Raw genomic sequence first — 15,405 nt, forward strand, 5'->3', positions numbered from 1 at the left:
TAAGTTCTCCTAACCTGCTACGTTAGTTCTCCTCACCTGCTACGTTAGTGCTCCTCACCTGCTACGTTAGTTCTCCTCACCTGCTACGTTAGTTCTCATCCCCTGCTACGTTAGTTCTCCTCACCTGCTACGTTAGTTCTCATCACCTGCTACGTTAGTTCTCATCACCTGCTACGTTAGTTCTCCTCACCTGCTACGTTAGTTCTCATCACCTGCTACGTTAGTTCTCCTCACCTGCTACGTTAGTTCTCCTCACCTGCTACGTTAGTTCTCCTCACCTGCTACGTTAGTTCTCATCCCCTGCTACGTTAGTTCTCCTCACCTGCTACGTTAATTCTCCTCACCTGCTACGTTAGTTCTCCTCACCTGCTACGTTAATTCTCCTAACCTGCTACGTTAATTCTCCTAACCTGCTACGTTAGTTCTCCTCACCTGCTACGTTAGTTCTCCTCACCTGCTACGTTAGTTCTCCTAACCTGCTACGTTAGTTCTCCTCACCTGCTACGTTAGTTCTCCTCACCTGCTACGTTAGTTCTCCTCACCTGCTACGTTAGTTCTCCTCACCTGCTACGTTAGTTCTCCTAACCTGCTACGTTAGTTCTCCTCACCTGCTACGTTAGTTCTCCTTACCTGCTACGTTAGTTCTCCTAGCCTGCTACGTTAGTTCTCCTAACCTACTACGTTAATTCTCCTAACCTGCTACGTTAGTTCTCCTAACCTGCTACGTTAGTTCTCCTAACCTGCTACGTTAGTTCTCCTAACCTGCTACGTTAATTCTCCTAACCTGCTACGTTAGTTCTCCTAACCTGCTACGTTAATTCTCCTAACCTGCTACGTTAGTTCTCCTCACCTGCTACGTTAATTCTCCTCACCTGCTACAAAAGTCACTGTCTGTAGCTGTATTCCATCTAGTCAAAAGCCTTTTCAGTGGAACAGATCAGAACAGTCTGTCAGCTCTACCACAGATCCTAGTGACCTCTGGAACCCCTCCACATCCATCCCCCCCGGCCAGGATATCCCCCCAATTACAGGCCCTGTGGCCCCCAGTGGCCACCCCAGGACCCTTAGCTATCAGTGGTCCAGAATAAAGACCAGTCATTACAATCACAACCCCCCCAGAGGGGAACACATGGGTCTGCTACCCAAACCTCACCCACCATAGGCTAAACGGGGCCACTCTGTTTTAGAGAGAGTGACGCAGGCTTTCACAGTTAACGTCAAAGCCCTGACATTGTGTGTCTCATTTGCGGGGTCACATTTGGAAGCTGTTAAGAACAAAAGGAGGGATTGAAGAAGAGGTGAAGTGGAGGAACATGGCAGGGTGGGAAGGAGGAAGTCACAGCTGGTTCTAACAAGAGACCCTCTGATGAGGGAGATCAGACACCAACCTGGTTCCGTTTACAATTTACTCCAATGAGAAGGGACAGGGGGCCCAATTACATAATGAGGAGCCAATCAGCCCCCTCCTCACCCCTCCAGCATGTGCTAATCAGAGGGCTTCTCAATAGGACTACCTGAGGAACCGGTGTGGGTAGCAGCGCCACGGTCTTGTCGTGACTGACTTGTCATCAGCGGAAGCTGGCTACATTGGTGGTAGCTGCGCTAACAGCTTATGGCTCTGGAGTGCATGAAACCTATATACTTCAAATAATACATTCCAGCACTAGTCAACCAGTTAGAATAGACTAGTAATCACTGACAGCTTTGTGATGTGTTCTGTCTGGGAGTGGAGGTCTGATCACCTCCCTGGGAGAAGATTACAAGTTTAATCAGCCGAGAAAAGGGAGAACGGCCAGAGAGAGAGAGAGAGAGAGAGTCAGGCTGGAGGAGCCAAACCATTTACTCCTCTCCTCCTTTTCCTCACTCACTCATTTAGCTAATTGGCTTCCTCTCAGAGACCAGTGAAGCTGAAGTTCCCTTCTGGCTTCAGAGTGTTCAGACCCACAATGAAAGGCCTTTGTCTCCCTACATCTCTCTCTGCCTATCTAAGGATGGGAGGATAGGCCCTGTGGCTAAATAAGTTAGAAACCTGAAGAGCCTTTAACTTCCTGCATGGGTAAAGAGACTGAAGATGTTGCAGGCCTGTCTCACTGTCTTTAGACTACATGATTCACCTGAAATAACCTCATCCATCTCGTCCTACAACCTTAAAGCCTATTTTCATCTTAGAGACATAGCTACAGTTCAAGACCTAAAGTATTTCTGCAGAGGTCAAATACTGTCCCTAAAGAGGCCTATAGGATGCATCTCAGAGGTCAAATACTGTCCCTAAAGAGGTGTATAGGATGCATCTAAGAGGTCAAATACTGTCCCTAAAGAGGCCTATCTGATGCATCTCAGAGGTCAAATACTGTCCCTAAAGAGGCCTGTAGGATGCATCTCAGAGGTCAAACACTGTCCCTAAAGAGGCCTATCTGATGCATCTCAGAGGTCAAATACTGTCCCTAAAGAGGCCTGTAGGATGCATCTCAGAGGTCAAACACTGTCCCTAAAGAGGCCTATCTGATGCATCTCAGAGGTCAAATACTGTCCCTAAAGAGGCCTGTAGGATGCATCTCAGAGGTCAAATACTGTCCCTAAAGAGGCCTATCTGATGTGTCTCTCCCTATTTGTGTAAGAGAGCTCCTGGGACTGTGATGTCGTCTCGTCCTAGATTGGGCCCACCCCTCAAACGCTGACAAGCCCTGTGGGGTCAGGAACAATGTTCTCATCATAATTAAATGTTCCTGCTTTTCTCTGCAGAGGGGGAGAGAGGGGGTGGTTGTTTGACAATTATGGAAACCAACAATGCAGAAAGTCGAGCCCAGCTAGCCGAGGCATAAATTAATGCTGTTCCAACCCCCATCGCTCCTCCCCCTCCTCAAGTCGATTAATGAATTTCAAAATAAAAATGAAAGGGCATTCGGCTGTGCAATTGTGTAACCCCCCTTTCTAACACTCCCACCCCCAATTTTCCTCTGCAAACCCTGAAATGAGGTGGCCATTACTTGGGAGGCCCACTGAGTCATGAGAGGCTGCCTCAGCCTGTCTCCTATACTGCCCTGATATACCACAGCCTGTCTGTCTGTCTCCTACACTGCCCTGATATACCACAGCCTGTCTGTCTGTCTCCTACACTGCCCTGATATACCACAGCCTGTCTGTCTGTCTCCTATACTGCCCTGATATACCACAGTCTGTCTGTCTCCTATACTGCCCTGATATACCACATCCTATCTGTCTGTCACCTACACTGCCCTGATATACCACAGCCTGTCTGTCTCCTATACTGCCCTGATATACCACATCCTGTCTGTCTGTCTCCTACACTGCCCTGATATACCACATCCTGTCTGTCACCTACACTGCCCTGATATACCACATCCTGTTTGTCTCCTACACTGCCCTGATATAATTAATCTGGATGGTTGTACAGTCGTCTCAAATAAAACTGTGAAGGACCTCGGCGTTACTCTGGACCCTGATCTCTCTTTGGAAGAACATATCAAGACTGCTTCAAGGACAGCTTTTTTCCATCTACGTAACATTGCAAAAATCAGAAACTTTCTGTCCAAAAATGACGCAGAAAAATTAATCCATGCTTTTGTTACTTCTAGGCTCGACTACTGCAATGCTCTACTTTCCGGCTACCCGGATAAAGCACTAAACAAACTTCAGTTAGTGCTAAATACGGCTGCTAGAATCCTGACTAGAACCAAAAAATTTGATCATATTACTCCAGTGCTAGCCTCCCTACACTGGCTTCCTGTTAAGGCAAGGGCTGATTTCAAGGTTTTACTGCTAACCTACAAAGCATTACATGGGCTTGCTCCTACCTATCTTTCCGATTTGGTCCTGCCGTACATACCTACACGTACGCTACGGTCACAAGACGCAGGCCTCCTAATTGTCCCTAGAATTTCTAAGCAAACGGCTGGAGGCAGGGCTTTCTCCTATAGAGCTCAATTTTTATGGAATGGTCTGCCTACCCATGTGAGAGACGCAGACTCAGTCTCAACCTTTAAGTCTTTACTGAAGACTTATCTCTTCAGTAGGTCCTCTGATTAAGTATAGTCTGGCCCAGGAGTGTGAAGGTGAACGGAAAGGCTGGAGCAACGAACCGCCCTTGCTGTCTCTGCCTTGTCGGTTCCCCTCTTCCCACTGGGATTCTCTGCCTCTAACCCTTTTACAGGGGCTGAGTCACTGACTTACTGGTGTTCTTCCATGCCGTCCATGGGAGGGGTGCGTCACTTGAGTAGGTTGAGCCACTGACGTGGTCTTCCTGTCTGGGTTGGCGCCCCCCCTTGGGTTGTGCCGTGGCGGAGATCTTTGTGGGCTATACTCGGCCTTGTCTTCGGACGGTAAGTTGGTGGTTGTAGATATCCCTCTAGTGGTGTGGGGGCTGTGCTTTGGCAAAGTGGGTGGGGTTATATCCTGCCTGTTTGGCCCTGTCCGGGGGTATCATCGGATGGGGCCACAGTGTCTTCTGATCCCTCCTGTCTCAGCCTCCAGTATTTATGCTGCAGTAGTTTATGTGTCGGGGGGCTAGGGTCAGTCTGTTACATCTGGAGTATTCTCTTGTCTTATCCGGTGTCCTGTGTGAATGTAAATATGCTCTCTCTAATTCTCTTTCTCTCTTTCTTTCTTTCTCTCGGAGGACCTGAGCCCTAGGACCATGCCTCGGGACTACCTGGCATGATGACTCCTTGCTGTCCCCAGTCCACCTGGCCATGCTGCTGCTCCAGTTTCAACTGTTCTGCCTGCGGCTACGGAACCCTGACCTGTTCACCGGACGTGCTTGTTGCACCCTCGACAATTACTATGATTATTATTATTTGACCATGCTGGTCATTTACGAACATTTTAACATCTTGACCATGTTCTGTTATAATATCCACCCGGCACAGCCAGAAGAGGACTGGCCACCCCTCATAGCCTGGTTCCTCTCTAGGTTTCTTCCTAGGTTTTTGGCCTTTCTCAGGAGTTTTTCCTAGGGAGTTGCTTGCTGTTTGGGGTTTTAGCCTGGGTTTCTGTACAGCACTTTGAGATTTCAGCTGATGTACGAAGGGCTATATAAATAAATTTGATTTGATTTGATATACCACATCCTGTCTGTGTCCTATACTGCCCTGATATATCACAGCCTGTCTGTCTCCTATACTGCCCTGATATTTCACAGCCTGTCTGTCTCCTATACTGCCCTGATATACCACATCCTGTCTGTCTCCTATACTGCCCTGATATATCACAGCCTGTCTGTCTCCTATACTGCCCTGATATACCACATCCTGTCTGTCTCCTATACTGCCCTGATATATCACAGCCTGTCTGTCTCCTATACTGCCCTGATATATCACAGCCTGTCTGTCTCCTATACTGCCTTGATATACCACAGCCTGTCTGTCTGTCTCCTATACGTCTCTGATATACCGCAGCCTGTCTGTCTGTCTCCTATACGTCTCTGATATACCACAGCCTGTCTGTCTGTCTCCTATACGTCTCTGAAATACCACAGCCTGAATTGAAACCTGTCCGGCAGTATGAGAAGGCCCTTGGTTAGATTTGATATGAGTATCACAACATAAGCTATCTGTTAACCTGAGATTTCTCAAAGGGAAATGGGCGCTCAGACGCACACTGACGTGAAGTACACATCAGCCTTAATTTGATATACTCTTTCAGGCACACACGCAGGGACACACACTCACATTCTCTGTTTCCCCGCTACAGGGGAGAGTGAGAGAGAGAGTGGCGCTGTCGTCGGGGCAATTTGTGAACTCTGACACGGCCAATCTTTAACAGCACAACAATACACACCCAAATATAATATAGACCCTTCACCAATTCCAGGCAGTACAGAGGAGAGGCTGCACTACACATGTGGATGGACCAGGACTCAGGACCAGGACCAGGACCGGCAAGAGTACCCCGAGAGAGAGAGAGTGTATTGGGGTGGGTCTGGGGGCTGCAGTGAGGGGGGAGGATGCGTCTGGAAAAAGGAGAGGGGGAAGGAGGGGGGGTGAGGCTCAGGAAACAGAAATTAAAAGCCTTAAATGTCAATGCACACAGTATTGCTTGGTGAAACAGGTCATTACTCCCTACAGTATTACCACCATTTTACAGCATTAACAACCTGGAAAATAGTGCAGCAACTGTTCACGTCTCAAGAAATAAATATTTATTTCTTATTGAACAAGTACATCATATAAGGGGGGGGGGGGGGGGCAATGGAATATAGGGAACTCTTCCTGCCGTTGATTATGATGCCTGATGCTGTCCATCACATACAGTAAAAACCATGAGCCACCAGTTAAGTTGGACTGCCGAAGCACAGGGGGGGAAATCACAAGGCACCACACACACACACACACACACACACACACCGTGACGTCCATGACACCAGAGAGAGCGCATGCTCTCTCTGGTGTCAGGGTGTCAGGGGGACGGGAGGGACAGAGGAAAGTACACATGGACATGAGGCGCAAACATGTCCACTGAGACAGGTCAAAGGGCAAAGATGGAAACAGTTGGACATCGTGGAGTGGAAGGCTGCCATCATGGTGGGTTAACCAGTCAGTTAGTTAGTTACCTTCCCAGTTGCTGTTACTCTCTCCATCATGGTGGGTTAACCAGTCAGTTAGTTAGTTACCTTCCCAGTTGCTGTTACTCTCTCCATCATGGTGGGTTAACCAGTCAGTTAGTTAGTTACCTTCCCAGTTGCTGTTACTCTCTCCATCATGGTGGGTTAACCAGTCAGTTAGTTAGTTACCTTCCCAGTTGCTGTTACTCTCTCCATCATGGTGGGTTAACCAGTTAGTTAGTTAGTTACCTTCCCAGTTGCTGTTACTCTCTCCATCATGGTGGGTTAACCAGTCAGTTAGTTACCTTCCCAGTTGCTGATACTCTCTCCATCATGGTGGGTTAACCAGTTAGTTAGTTAGTTACCTTCCCAGTTGCTGTTACTCTCTCCATCATGGTGGGTTAACCAGTCAGTTAGTTACCTTCCCAGTTGCTGATACTCTCTCCATCATGGTGGGTTAACCAGTTAGTTAGTTAGTTACCTTCCCAGTTGCTGTTACTCTCTCCATCATGGTGGGTTAACCAGTCAGTTAGTTAGTTACCTTCCCAGTTGCTGTTACTCTCTCCATCATGGTGGGTTAACCAGTCAGTTAGTTAGTTACCTTCCCAGTTGCTGTTACTCTCTCCATCATGGTGGGTTAACCAGTCAGTTAGTTAGTTACCTTCCCAGTTGCTGTTACTCTCTCCATCATGGTGGGTTAACCAGTCAGTTAGTTAGTTACCTTCCCAGTTGCTGTTACTGTATATGTTACGCAGACTACCAACGCGGTTAAGTTTCCACGCTTGATGTTTGGCTGCGTCCCGACGGGCGGCAGGAGGAGAGATGGAGAGAAGAGGACAGCGTAGAAGAATGAAGATAACACAAATATAAAGACTAAAAAAGGAGAAAGGAAAAAAGGTGTAATCAACCAGCAACACTAGAGGGGGAGGAGCCAGGTGTAATCAACCAGCAACACTAGAGGGGGAGGAGCCAGGTGTAATCAACCAGCAACACTAGAGGGGGAGGAGCCAGGTGTAATCAACCAGCAACACTAGAGGGGGAGGAGCCAGGTGTAATCAACCAGCAACACTAGAGGGGGAGGAGTCAGGTGTAATCAACCAGCAGCACTAGAGGGGGAGGAGTCAGGTGTAATCAACCAGCAGCACAAGAGGGGGAGGAGTCAGGTGTAATCAACCAGCAGCACTAGAGGGGGAGGAGTCAGGTGTAATCAACCAGCAACACTAGAGGGGGAGGAGCCAGGTGTAATCAACCAGCAACACTAGAGGGGGAGGAGCCAGGTGTAATCAACCAGCAACACTAGAGGGGGAGGAGTCAGGTGTAATCAACCAGCAGCACTAGAGGGGGAGGAGTCAGGTGTAATCAACCAGCAGCACAAGAGGGGGAGGAGTCAGGTGTAATCAACCAGCAGCACTAGAGGGGGAGGAGTCAGGTGTAATCAAACAGCAGCACTAAAGTGGGAGGAGTCATGGGCTGGGCATGGACTTGTGTGGGAGGGGCTAAGTTGAGTTGCAGTGACAAATCATAAGTCAGCAGTAGAAGCAACACAGGAACAGTTGATGCTGAACAGTACGGCCTTATCATTCACAGAGACTTTAATTTACCATGACAACCTGGCAGTGGCATGTGCACAGAATGGAAACTACAAAAATATATAGAACAAGTCGAATAGAACTGGTTTAAAAAATAGATGTAAAACAAATCCAAGCTAAGAAAAGGTTATCAGAGAGGGGAGAGGGGTAAAATGTTTCTCTCTCCCACTGAAGGTGTTCAGGTCCTAGACTATGTGACTTCTGCTTTCACCTTCTATAATGAGGTACATACACCACTCTAAATACACACTTATTCCCCTCGCGTCTCGCCCCTGAACCCTCACAGCCCCCGCCGACGCTACTGTTATTTTTCTAACATCCCCCGAGGCTACGAAGAACATTTGCTACACAACGATACCAGAAGAGAAAGTACATTTATTCACCGGTCCCCCACTACAGCATAGGAAAAGGGAACATTCTGGTAATGGGTGTGTGAGGTTTAAATGTTAGACTGCTTGTACGAGCCTCGGCCTTATTGTCCTTCAAGGTGCTATTTTCCCCCACACAGGAATCTGGATCAATCACAAAGAAATACCCCAATATATGTTCAAGTAATTTACATCTGCACCCACACACTGCAGTGTGTGTGACCTCTCAAATATTTGGGTTCTCTGTACTTCGGGTCCTTTGTACATCCAACGAATGATGGTCTTCTGCATGGGAAAGACCACCTGGGACCTTTAACAAGTTGACCTTTAGTGTCACACCTGCTGTACCTCTATGGCTACAAAGTGACCTTAATTATCTTCCATTTTAGGGAAATGGCCCTCTTAGGGCTAAATGATAGATGCATCAAGACGCTTCAGTCACAACCCAGACCCCACCCACTTCTGCTCTCTTTAACGACCTGTGTGGAATGAATCCCCCAATCACCCAGTCTGCTATCTAACCACCTGATCCTCTGATCCCATACCAGATCATAGAGAGCGTTTTGTCCTGACTAACATCCATCTCCTCTCCAGGAATGCCTCTTTCTCACTCCAGGAGGGAGGGATCTGCAGCTGGTCTGCTGCGCTGTGTGAGGCCCCATCTCCACCTCCCATCTCAAAGGGGCCAAAGGGGCGCTTTCATGTCCCCCGTCTCCCATCTGAGGGGGGCCACAGGGAGGCTTTCATGTCCCCTGTCTCCCATCTGAGGGCCAACTTTGGTATCTCCAGCAGGCTCGCGGGCAGATCCCCTTTCAAAGGTCCCGCGCAGCGAGGAGCCGGACCCCGTGCTGTAGTGTATGTAACCAGGGGTAACGAACTAACGAGGTGCTCTTACAGCGAGACAGTTAATTGTGGGGCTGTGATCGACGGAGCACACAGAGAAGGAGTGATACACCTGATGCAGGTGGCTGTGAAAGAGAGGAAAGGGGGGAGGAGAGGGATGGAGGGATAGAGATTAGGGGGTCTCCACGTGTCAAGCATGTGGGGGGAGGGGGGGTCTGGCTCAGTGGCAGGAAGAAAGGAAGAGGATGAATAGAGTCTTTGTTTTAGGGAGAGAGGGAGGGAGGGAGAGAGCAAGTAGCTTTTCATTAGAAATAAAAGGATCCCCTGTTTTAGCCATGTAGGAAACCTGTTTCCTCACAACCTTAAAGGGATACTTCAGGATGTTGGCAATGAAGCCCTTTATCTACTTCCCCCAGAGTCCGATGAAATCATGGATACCATTTTTAGGTGCCTGCGTGCAGTTTGAAGGACGTTGCTAACTAGCGTTAGCGCAATGACTGGAAGTCTATGGTAACTGCTAGCATGCTAGTAGATACCATAGACTTCCAGGCATTGCGCTAACTGAAGTATCCCTTTCAGTATCCCATCCTGAAGTATCCCTTTCAGTTCACACAGACGAGCGTGCGCACACACACACACACACGAGTGTGCATGCACACGCACACATGAAAAGCATGGTGAGTATAATGTAATATCAGACAATTAACACAATTGTAGATTTTTTAAAGTAAATTTACTAACATCTGAAGGAGAAAGAAAACAGAAGAGAATTAGAAAACAGAGAGAGCGACATGGAGATGGAGAGACCAGATAGATGAAAGAGAGAGAGGAAAGAGAGAGACAAGAGAGATGAGAGACAAGAGAGATAGACATGGAGGAGAGAGAGATGAGAGGGAGAGGAGAGAGACACCAAGGAGAGAGACATGGAGAGAGGAGAGAGACATGGAGAGAGAGAGAGAGAGAGACATGGAGAGAGAGAGAGAGAGAGAGAGATGGAGAGAGAGAGATATGAAGGAGATAGGAAAGAGAGAGACATGGAGGAAAGAGAGAGATATGGAGAGCTAGTCAGAGTGACGTATAACTTTACGGTGGCCCTACCTGGGCTAAAGGAGAAGGAGCGGTGAGGGTGTGGACGGACCAGTGTGGAGCAGAGGGCGGCCCGCCCCGGCCCCTCACCTCATGAATAACGGGTGTGTGTGACAGGCTGATACTTCATCTGGGTCGTGGTGTGACAGGCGTAGAGAGGCCCCACGCTGTCGCGTGGTGCTTAATGGCTAAATTGGGAGACTGTTACTAATCGCTTATTGAATAATGAAAGTGCCACAGCTGATAAAAGATTTCAATACGGTGGATTATTTATAATATTTCACTTAAGTGCCCCGCTGACGAATGGGGCGAAGGGGCTGCACAGAGGCCGGCTGGCTGGGGGAGCGTCTCACAAAGCTCGGCCTTCGGGAAAAGCGTGCTGGGTTGGGGGTTTGAAGGAAGCACGCTCCACCTAAAACATTTTTTGAATAAAGTGTGTAACAACACAAGGAATTAATCCACAATGAGTAACGATTACTTGGCCATATACACGGAGTACCAGTACCGAGCCAATGATAACCTGGTTATATACACGGAGTACCAGTACCGAGCCAATGATAACCTGGTTATATACACGGAGTACCAGTACCGAGCCAATGATAACCTGGTTATATACACGGAGTACCAGTACCGAGCCAATGATAACCTGGTTATATACACGGAGTACCAGTACCGAGCCAATGATAACTAGGCCATATACACGGAGTACCAGTACCGAGCCAATGATAACCTGGTTATATACACGGAGTACCAGTACCGAGCCAATGATAACCTGGTTATATACACGGAGTACCAGTACCGAGCCAATGATAACTAGGCCATATACACGGAGTACCAGTACCGAGCCAATGATAACCTGGTTATATACACGGAGTACCAGTACCGAGCCAATGATAACTTGGTTATATACACAGGGTACCAGTACTGAGCCAATGATAACTTGGTTATATACACGGAGTACCAGTACCGAGCCAATGATAACCTGGTTATATACACGGAGTACCAGTACCGAGCCAATGATAACTTGGTTATATACACGGAGTACCAGTACCGAGCCAATGATAACCTGGTTATATACACGGAGTACCAGTACCGAGCCAATGATAACTTGGTTATATACACGGAGTACCAGTACCGAGTCAATGATTACCTGGTTATATACACGGAGTACCAGTACCGAGCCAATGATAACCTGGTTATATACACGGAGTACCAGTACCGAGCCAATGATAACCTGGTTATATACATGGAGTACCAGTACCGAGCCAATGATAACCTGGTTATATACACGGAGTACCAGTACTGAGCCAATGATAACCTGGTTATATACACGGAGTACCAGTACCGAGCCAATGATAACTTGGTTATATACACGGAGTACCAGTACTGAGCCAATGATAACCTGGTTATATACACGGAGTACCAGTACCGAGCCAATGATAACTTGGTTATATACACGGAGTACCAGTACTGAGCCAATGATAACTTGGTTATATACACGGAGTACCAGTACCGAGCCAATGATAACCTGGTTATATACACAGGGTACCAGTAGGGAGTCAATGTGCAGGGGTACGAGGTAATTGAGGTAGATATGTACATATAGGTAGACAAAGTGACTAGGCAACAGGATGATAATAAACTGTAACAGCAGCGTATGTGATGAGTCAAAAGAGTTAGTATAAAAATGGTCAATGCAGATAGTTAAATAGTTAACCAATAGTTACCCAGACTAACTATGTAGCAGTCTTATGGCTTGTAGGTCGAAGCTGTTCAGGGTCCTGTTGGATCCAGACTTGGTGCATCGGTACCGCTTGCCGGATGCCAAGCAGTTGCCATACCAAGAGGTGATGCAGCCAGTCAAGATACACTCAATGGTGCAGCTTGTAGAACCTTTTGAGGATCTGAGGGCCTATGCCAAATCTTTTCAGCCTCCTGAGGGGGAAGAGGCATTGTTGTGCCCTCTTCATGGACCATGATAATTCCTTAGTGATGTGGACACAAGGAACTTCAAGTTCGTCAGGAAATCCAGGATCCAGTTGCAGAGGGAGGTGTTTGGGTCCTTAGCTAAGTGATGAGCTTGGAGGGAACTATGGTGTTGAACGCTGAGCTGTAGTCAATAAACAGCATTCTCACGTAAGTGTTCCTTTTGTCCAGGTGGGAAAGGACAGTGTGGAGTGTAATAGAGATTGCATCATCTCTGGATCTGTTGGGGCGGTATGCAAATTGGAATGGGTCCATGGTGTCTGGGATGATGGTTTGATGTGAGCCATGACCAGCCTTTCAGCGCATATCATGGCTACAGATGTGAGTGCTACAGGGCGATAGTCATTTAGACAGGTTACCTTGGTGTTCTTGGGTACAGGGACTATGGTGGTCTGCTTGAAACATGTAGGTAAGTTTAGACACTTGCCAGCTGGTCAGCGAATGCTCCGAGTCCCTGTCCTGGTAATCCACCTGACCCTGTGAATGCTAACCTGTTTAAAGTAGGGATGCAACGACATTTTTGGCCGATAGCGATATCTGATATTTTCCTTGCCTAAACAAAACCATCGAAGTAGCGGTCCTTGTACCTAGCATCGAGCATGGTGGCGACACAGTAGAGGCTCAGAGAAAATGCCACCGAATCGCGAGTTGACAGCCTCTTATAGAGTACTTTTGCAAGTTTTGACCCCACGGTCTGTGTGGGCATTTTTAACCCCACGGTCTGTGTGGGCATTTTTAACCCCACGGTCTGTGTGGGCAGTTTTAACCCCACGGTCTGTGTGGGCAGTTTTAACCCCACGGTCTGTGTGGGCAGTTTTAACCCCACGGTCTGTGTCGGCAGTTTTAACCCCACGGTCTGTGTCGGCAGTTTTAACCCCACGGTCTGTGTCGACAGTGTTGTTGAGCAGGCATTTCAATACCATGACAGAGGGTATCACGTCTGCTACAGACACTGTTGATGAGTTTATTTCTCCAGTCAGTTCTTTGAATGGAGATAGGAGTCTGTTTCCAAGTTTCAAACATGTTCTCAAATGCCATTGAAACGGCAGCAGCGGTATGACAACCAGCACATTCATGAGCATGAAATACGACTTTCCTCAGTAGGAAATCCTCGTCGACCCACTGTGCTGTCAGACTCAGCATGCTCATAGGGCTGACATCGCTGGTCCAAATGTCAGTCGTGAAGCTAATAGCAGTAATGCCCATAGCAAGTAGCTCATGGATGTGCGTTTCAACAATACTGTGTAACTCCGGTAGGGCAACATAGCGCCTACCGGGGTTTGAGGTGCTCGACCAGTGGGCGAAAGCCAACATCACCCACGACAAAGAATGGTTGATTGTCAAGGGCAATGAATTCCATTATCTTGGCGTTAATGGATTTCGCCTTTTCAGTTGTCTCGCTGAAATTTTCTTACTCTTTCAAATGACTGCTCGACTTGAACTTGTTTAGTTGTTGGAAGTGTGCACTTAGTATTTTTCTGCTTTTGCTCTGTGTAGCGCTGTATTTTTTGTCATTACGTCATATACCTATGTTATATAGGTATGCACGTCAGCTTTGACATGGGTTTTGCACATTGGCGTTAAACTAGACATCAGACTGATGCCGATGTTGGCATTTCTAGCTAATATCGGCCAATTACGATATGCTTACCGATATATCGTGCATCCCTAGTTTAAAGGTCTTACTTCGGCTACGGACAGCGTGGTCACACAGTCGTCTGAAACAGCTGGTGCACTCATGGTTTAGTGTTGCTTGCCTCGAAGCGAGCATAGAAGGTATTTAGCTCGTTTGATAGATGAAAACTCTCTTGGTAAATAGTATGATCTACAGCTTATCATGGGGTATTCTAACTCAGGCGAGCAGAACCTTGAGACTTCCTTAATATTAGAGATCACGCACCAGCTGTTGATAAGAAAGACACCACCTCCCCTGAGCTTCCCCGATGCCACTGCTCTGTTCTGCCGCTGTATAGAAAAACAACCTTGATTTATATTTACCATGTCCTTGTTCAGCCACGACTCAGAGAAACATAAGATATTACAGTTTTTCAGATCACGTTGACAGGATAGTCTCGAACGGCGCTCATCCAGTTTATTCTCCAGTGATTGCACGTTCGCCAATAGCACGGCGGGTAGAGGTGGTTTATCCACTCTCCGATATAGTCATGTATCCTGCACGCCGGCTTCTATAGCGCCGTCTCCTCCTCCTTCGTGTCTGGGCTTTGGGTCTGGTCCGGGATGATCAATATAAGTTTCACCTCGTCCAAATCAAGGTTAGCGATAGCTGTTCTGATGTCCAGAAGCTCTTTTACGTTCATAGGAAACAATGGCGGAAATATTATATACAAAAAAATACATTTTATGGTCAGCAGCCAATAAAATGGACGCTACTACCAACAGCGCCATTCTAACTATGAAGGAGATTGGATGAATATTAAATCAGTTTCAACAGTGAAGATATGGACCAGCCGCTGGACGCCTTTGGTAGTTTCATAAAGCCCGCTGGGTACTACGATGATTTCAAACGGTGTCAGATCACTCACCTCAGATAAACACATATCAGACGGTGTCAGACCACTCACCTCAGATAAACACACATCAAACGGTGTCAGATCACTCACCTCAGATAAACACACATAGTAAGTTCCATTCATTTCCTACATTCAACATGGCCTGTTTGCGAGCTAGGTGAAATATATTACACATTCAGCCCCCTGCATTATAATGTCCCATTCCCAGTAGTCTATCTGCTCCAGTATTCCTCCCAGTCCCAGCCAGCCAGCCAGCCAGGCAGGCAGGCAGGCAGGCAGGCAGGAGAGGAGATGGAGTGACCCCAGACAGAGACAGAAGACAGGCACTTGTCTTGTCAGCCACGTGATTCCCTCTGATGGAAGTGCTACACATTACATCACACATCTGCTATCAACTCTGCATCTGTTCCACTCCCATTCACAATGGTGTGTGACATTTTGTG

General features: G+C 47.6%; 1 protein-coding gene across 7 annotated transcripts in view; it reads right to left on the reverse strand.

Annotated features, from left to right (window-relative positions):
* Positions 1–15,405, reverse strand: part of agap1 (ArfGAP with GTPase domain, ankyrin repeat and PH domain 1) — a 251,067-nt gene that overhangs the window by 43,435 nt on the left and 192,227 nt on the right. The window lies entirely within an intron of this gene.

Source organism: Salmo trutta, chromosome 39 (genome assembly GCF_901001165.1).
Source record: "Salmo trutta chromosome 39, fSalTru1.1, whole genome shotgun sequence".
Classification (NCBI taxonomy): Eukaryota; Metazoa; Chordata; class Actinopteri; order Salmoniformes; family Salmonidae; genus Salmo; species Salmo trutta.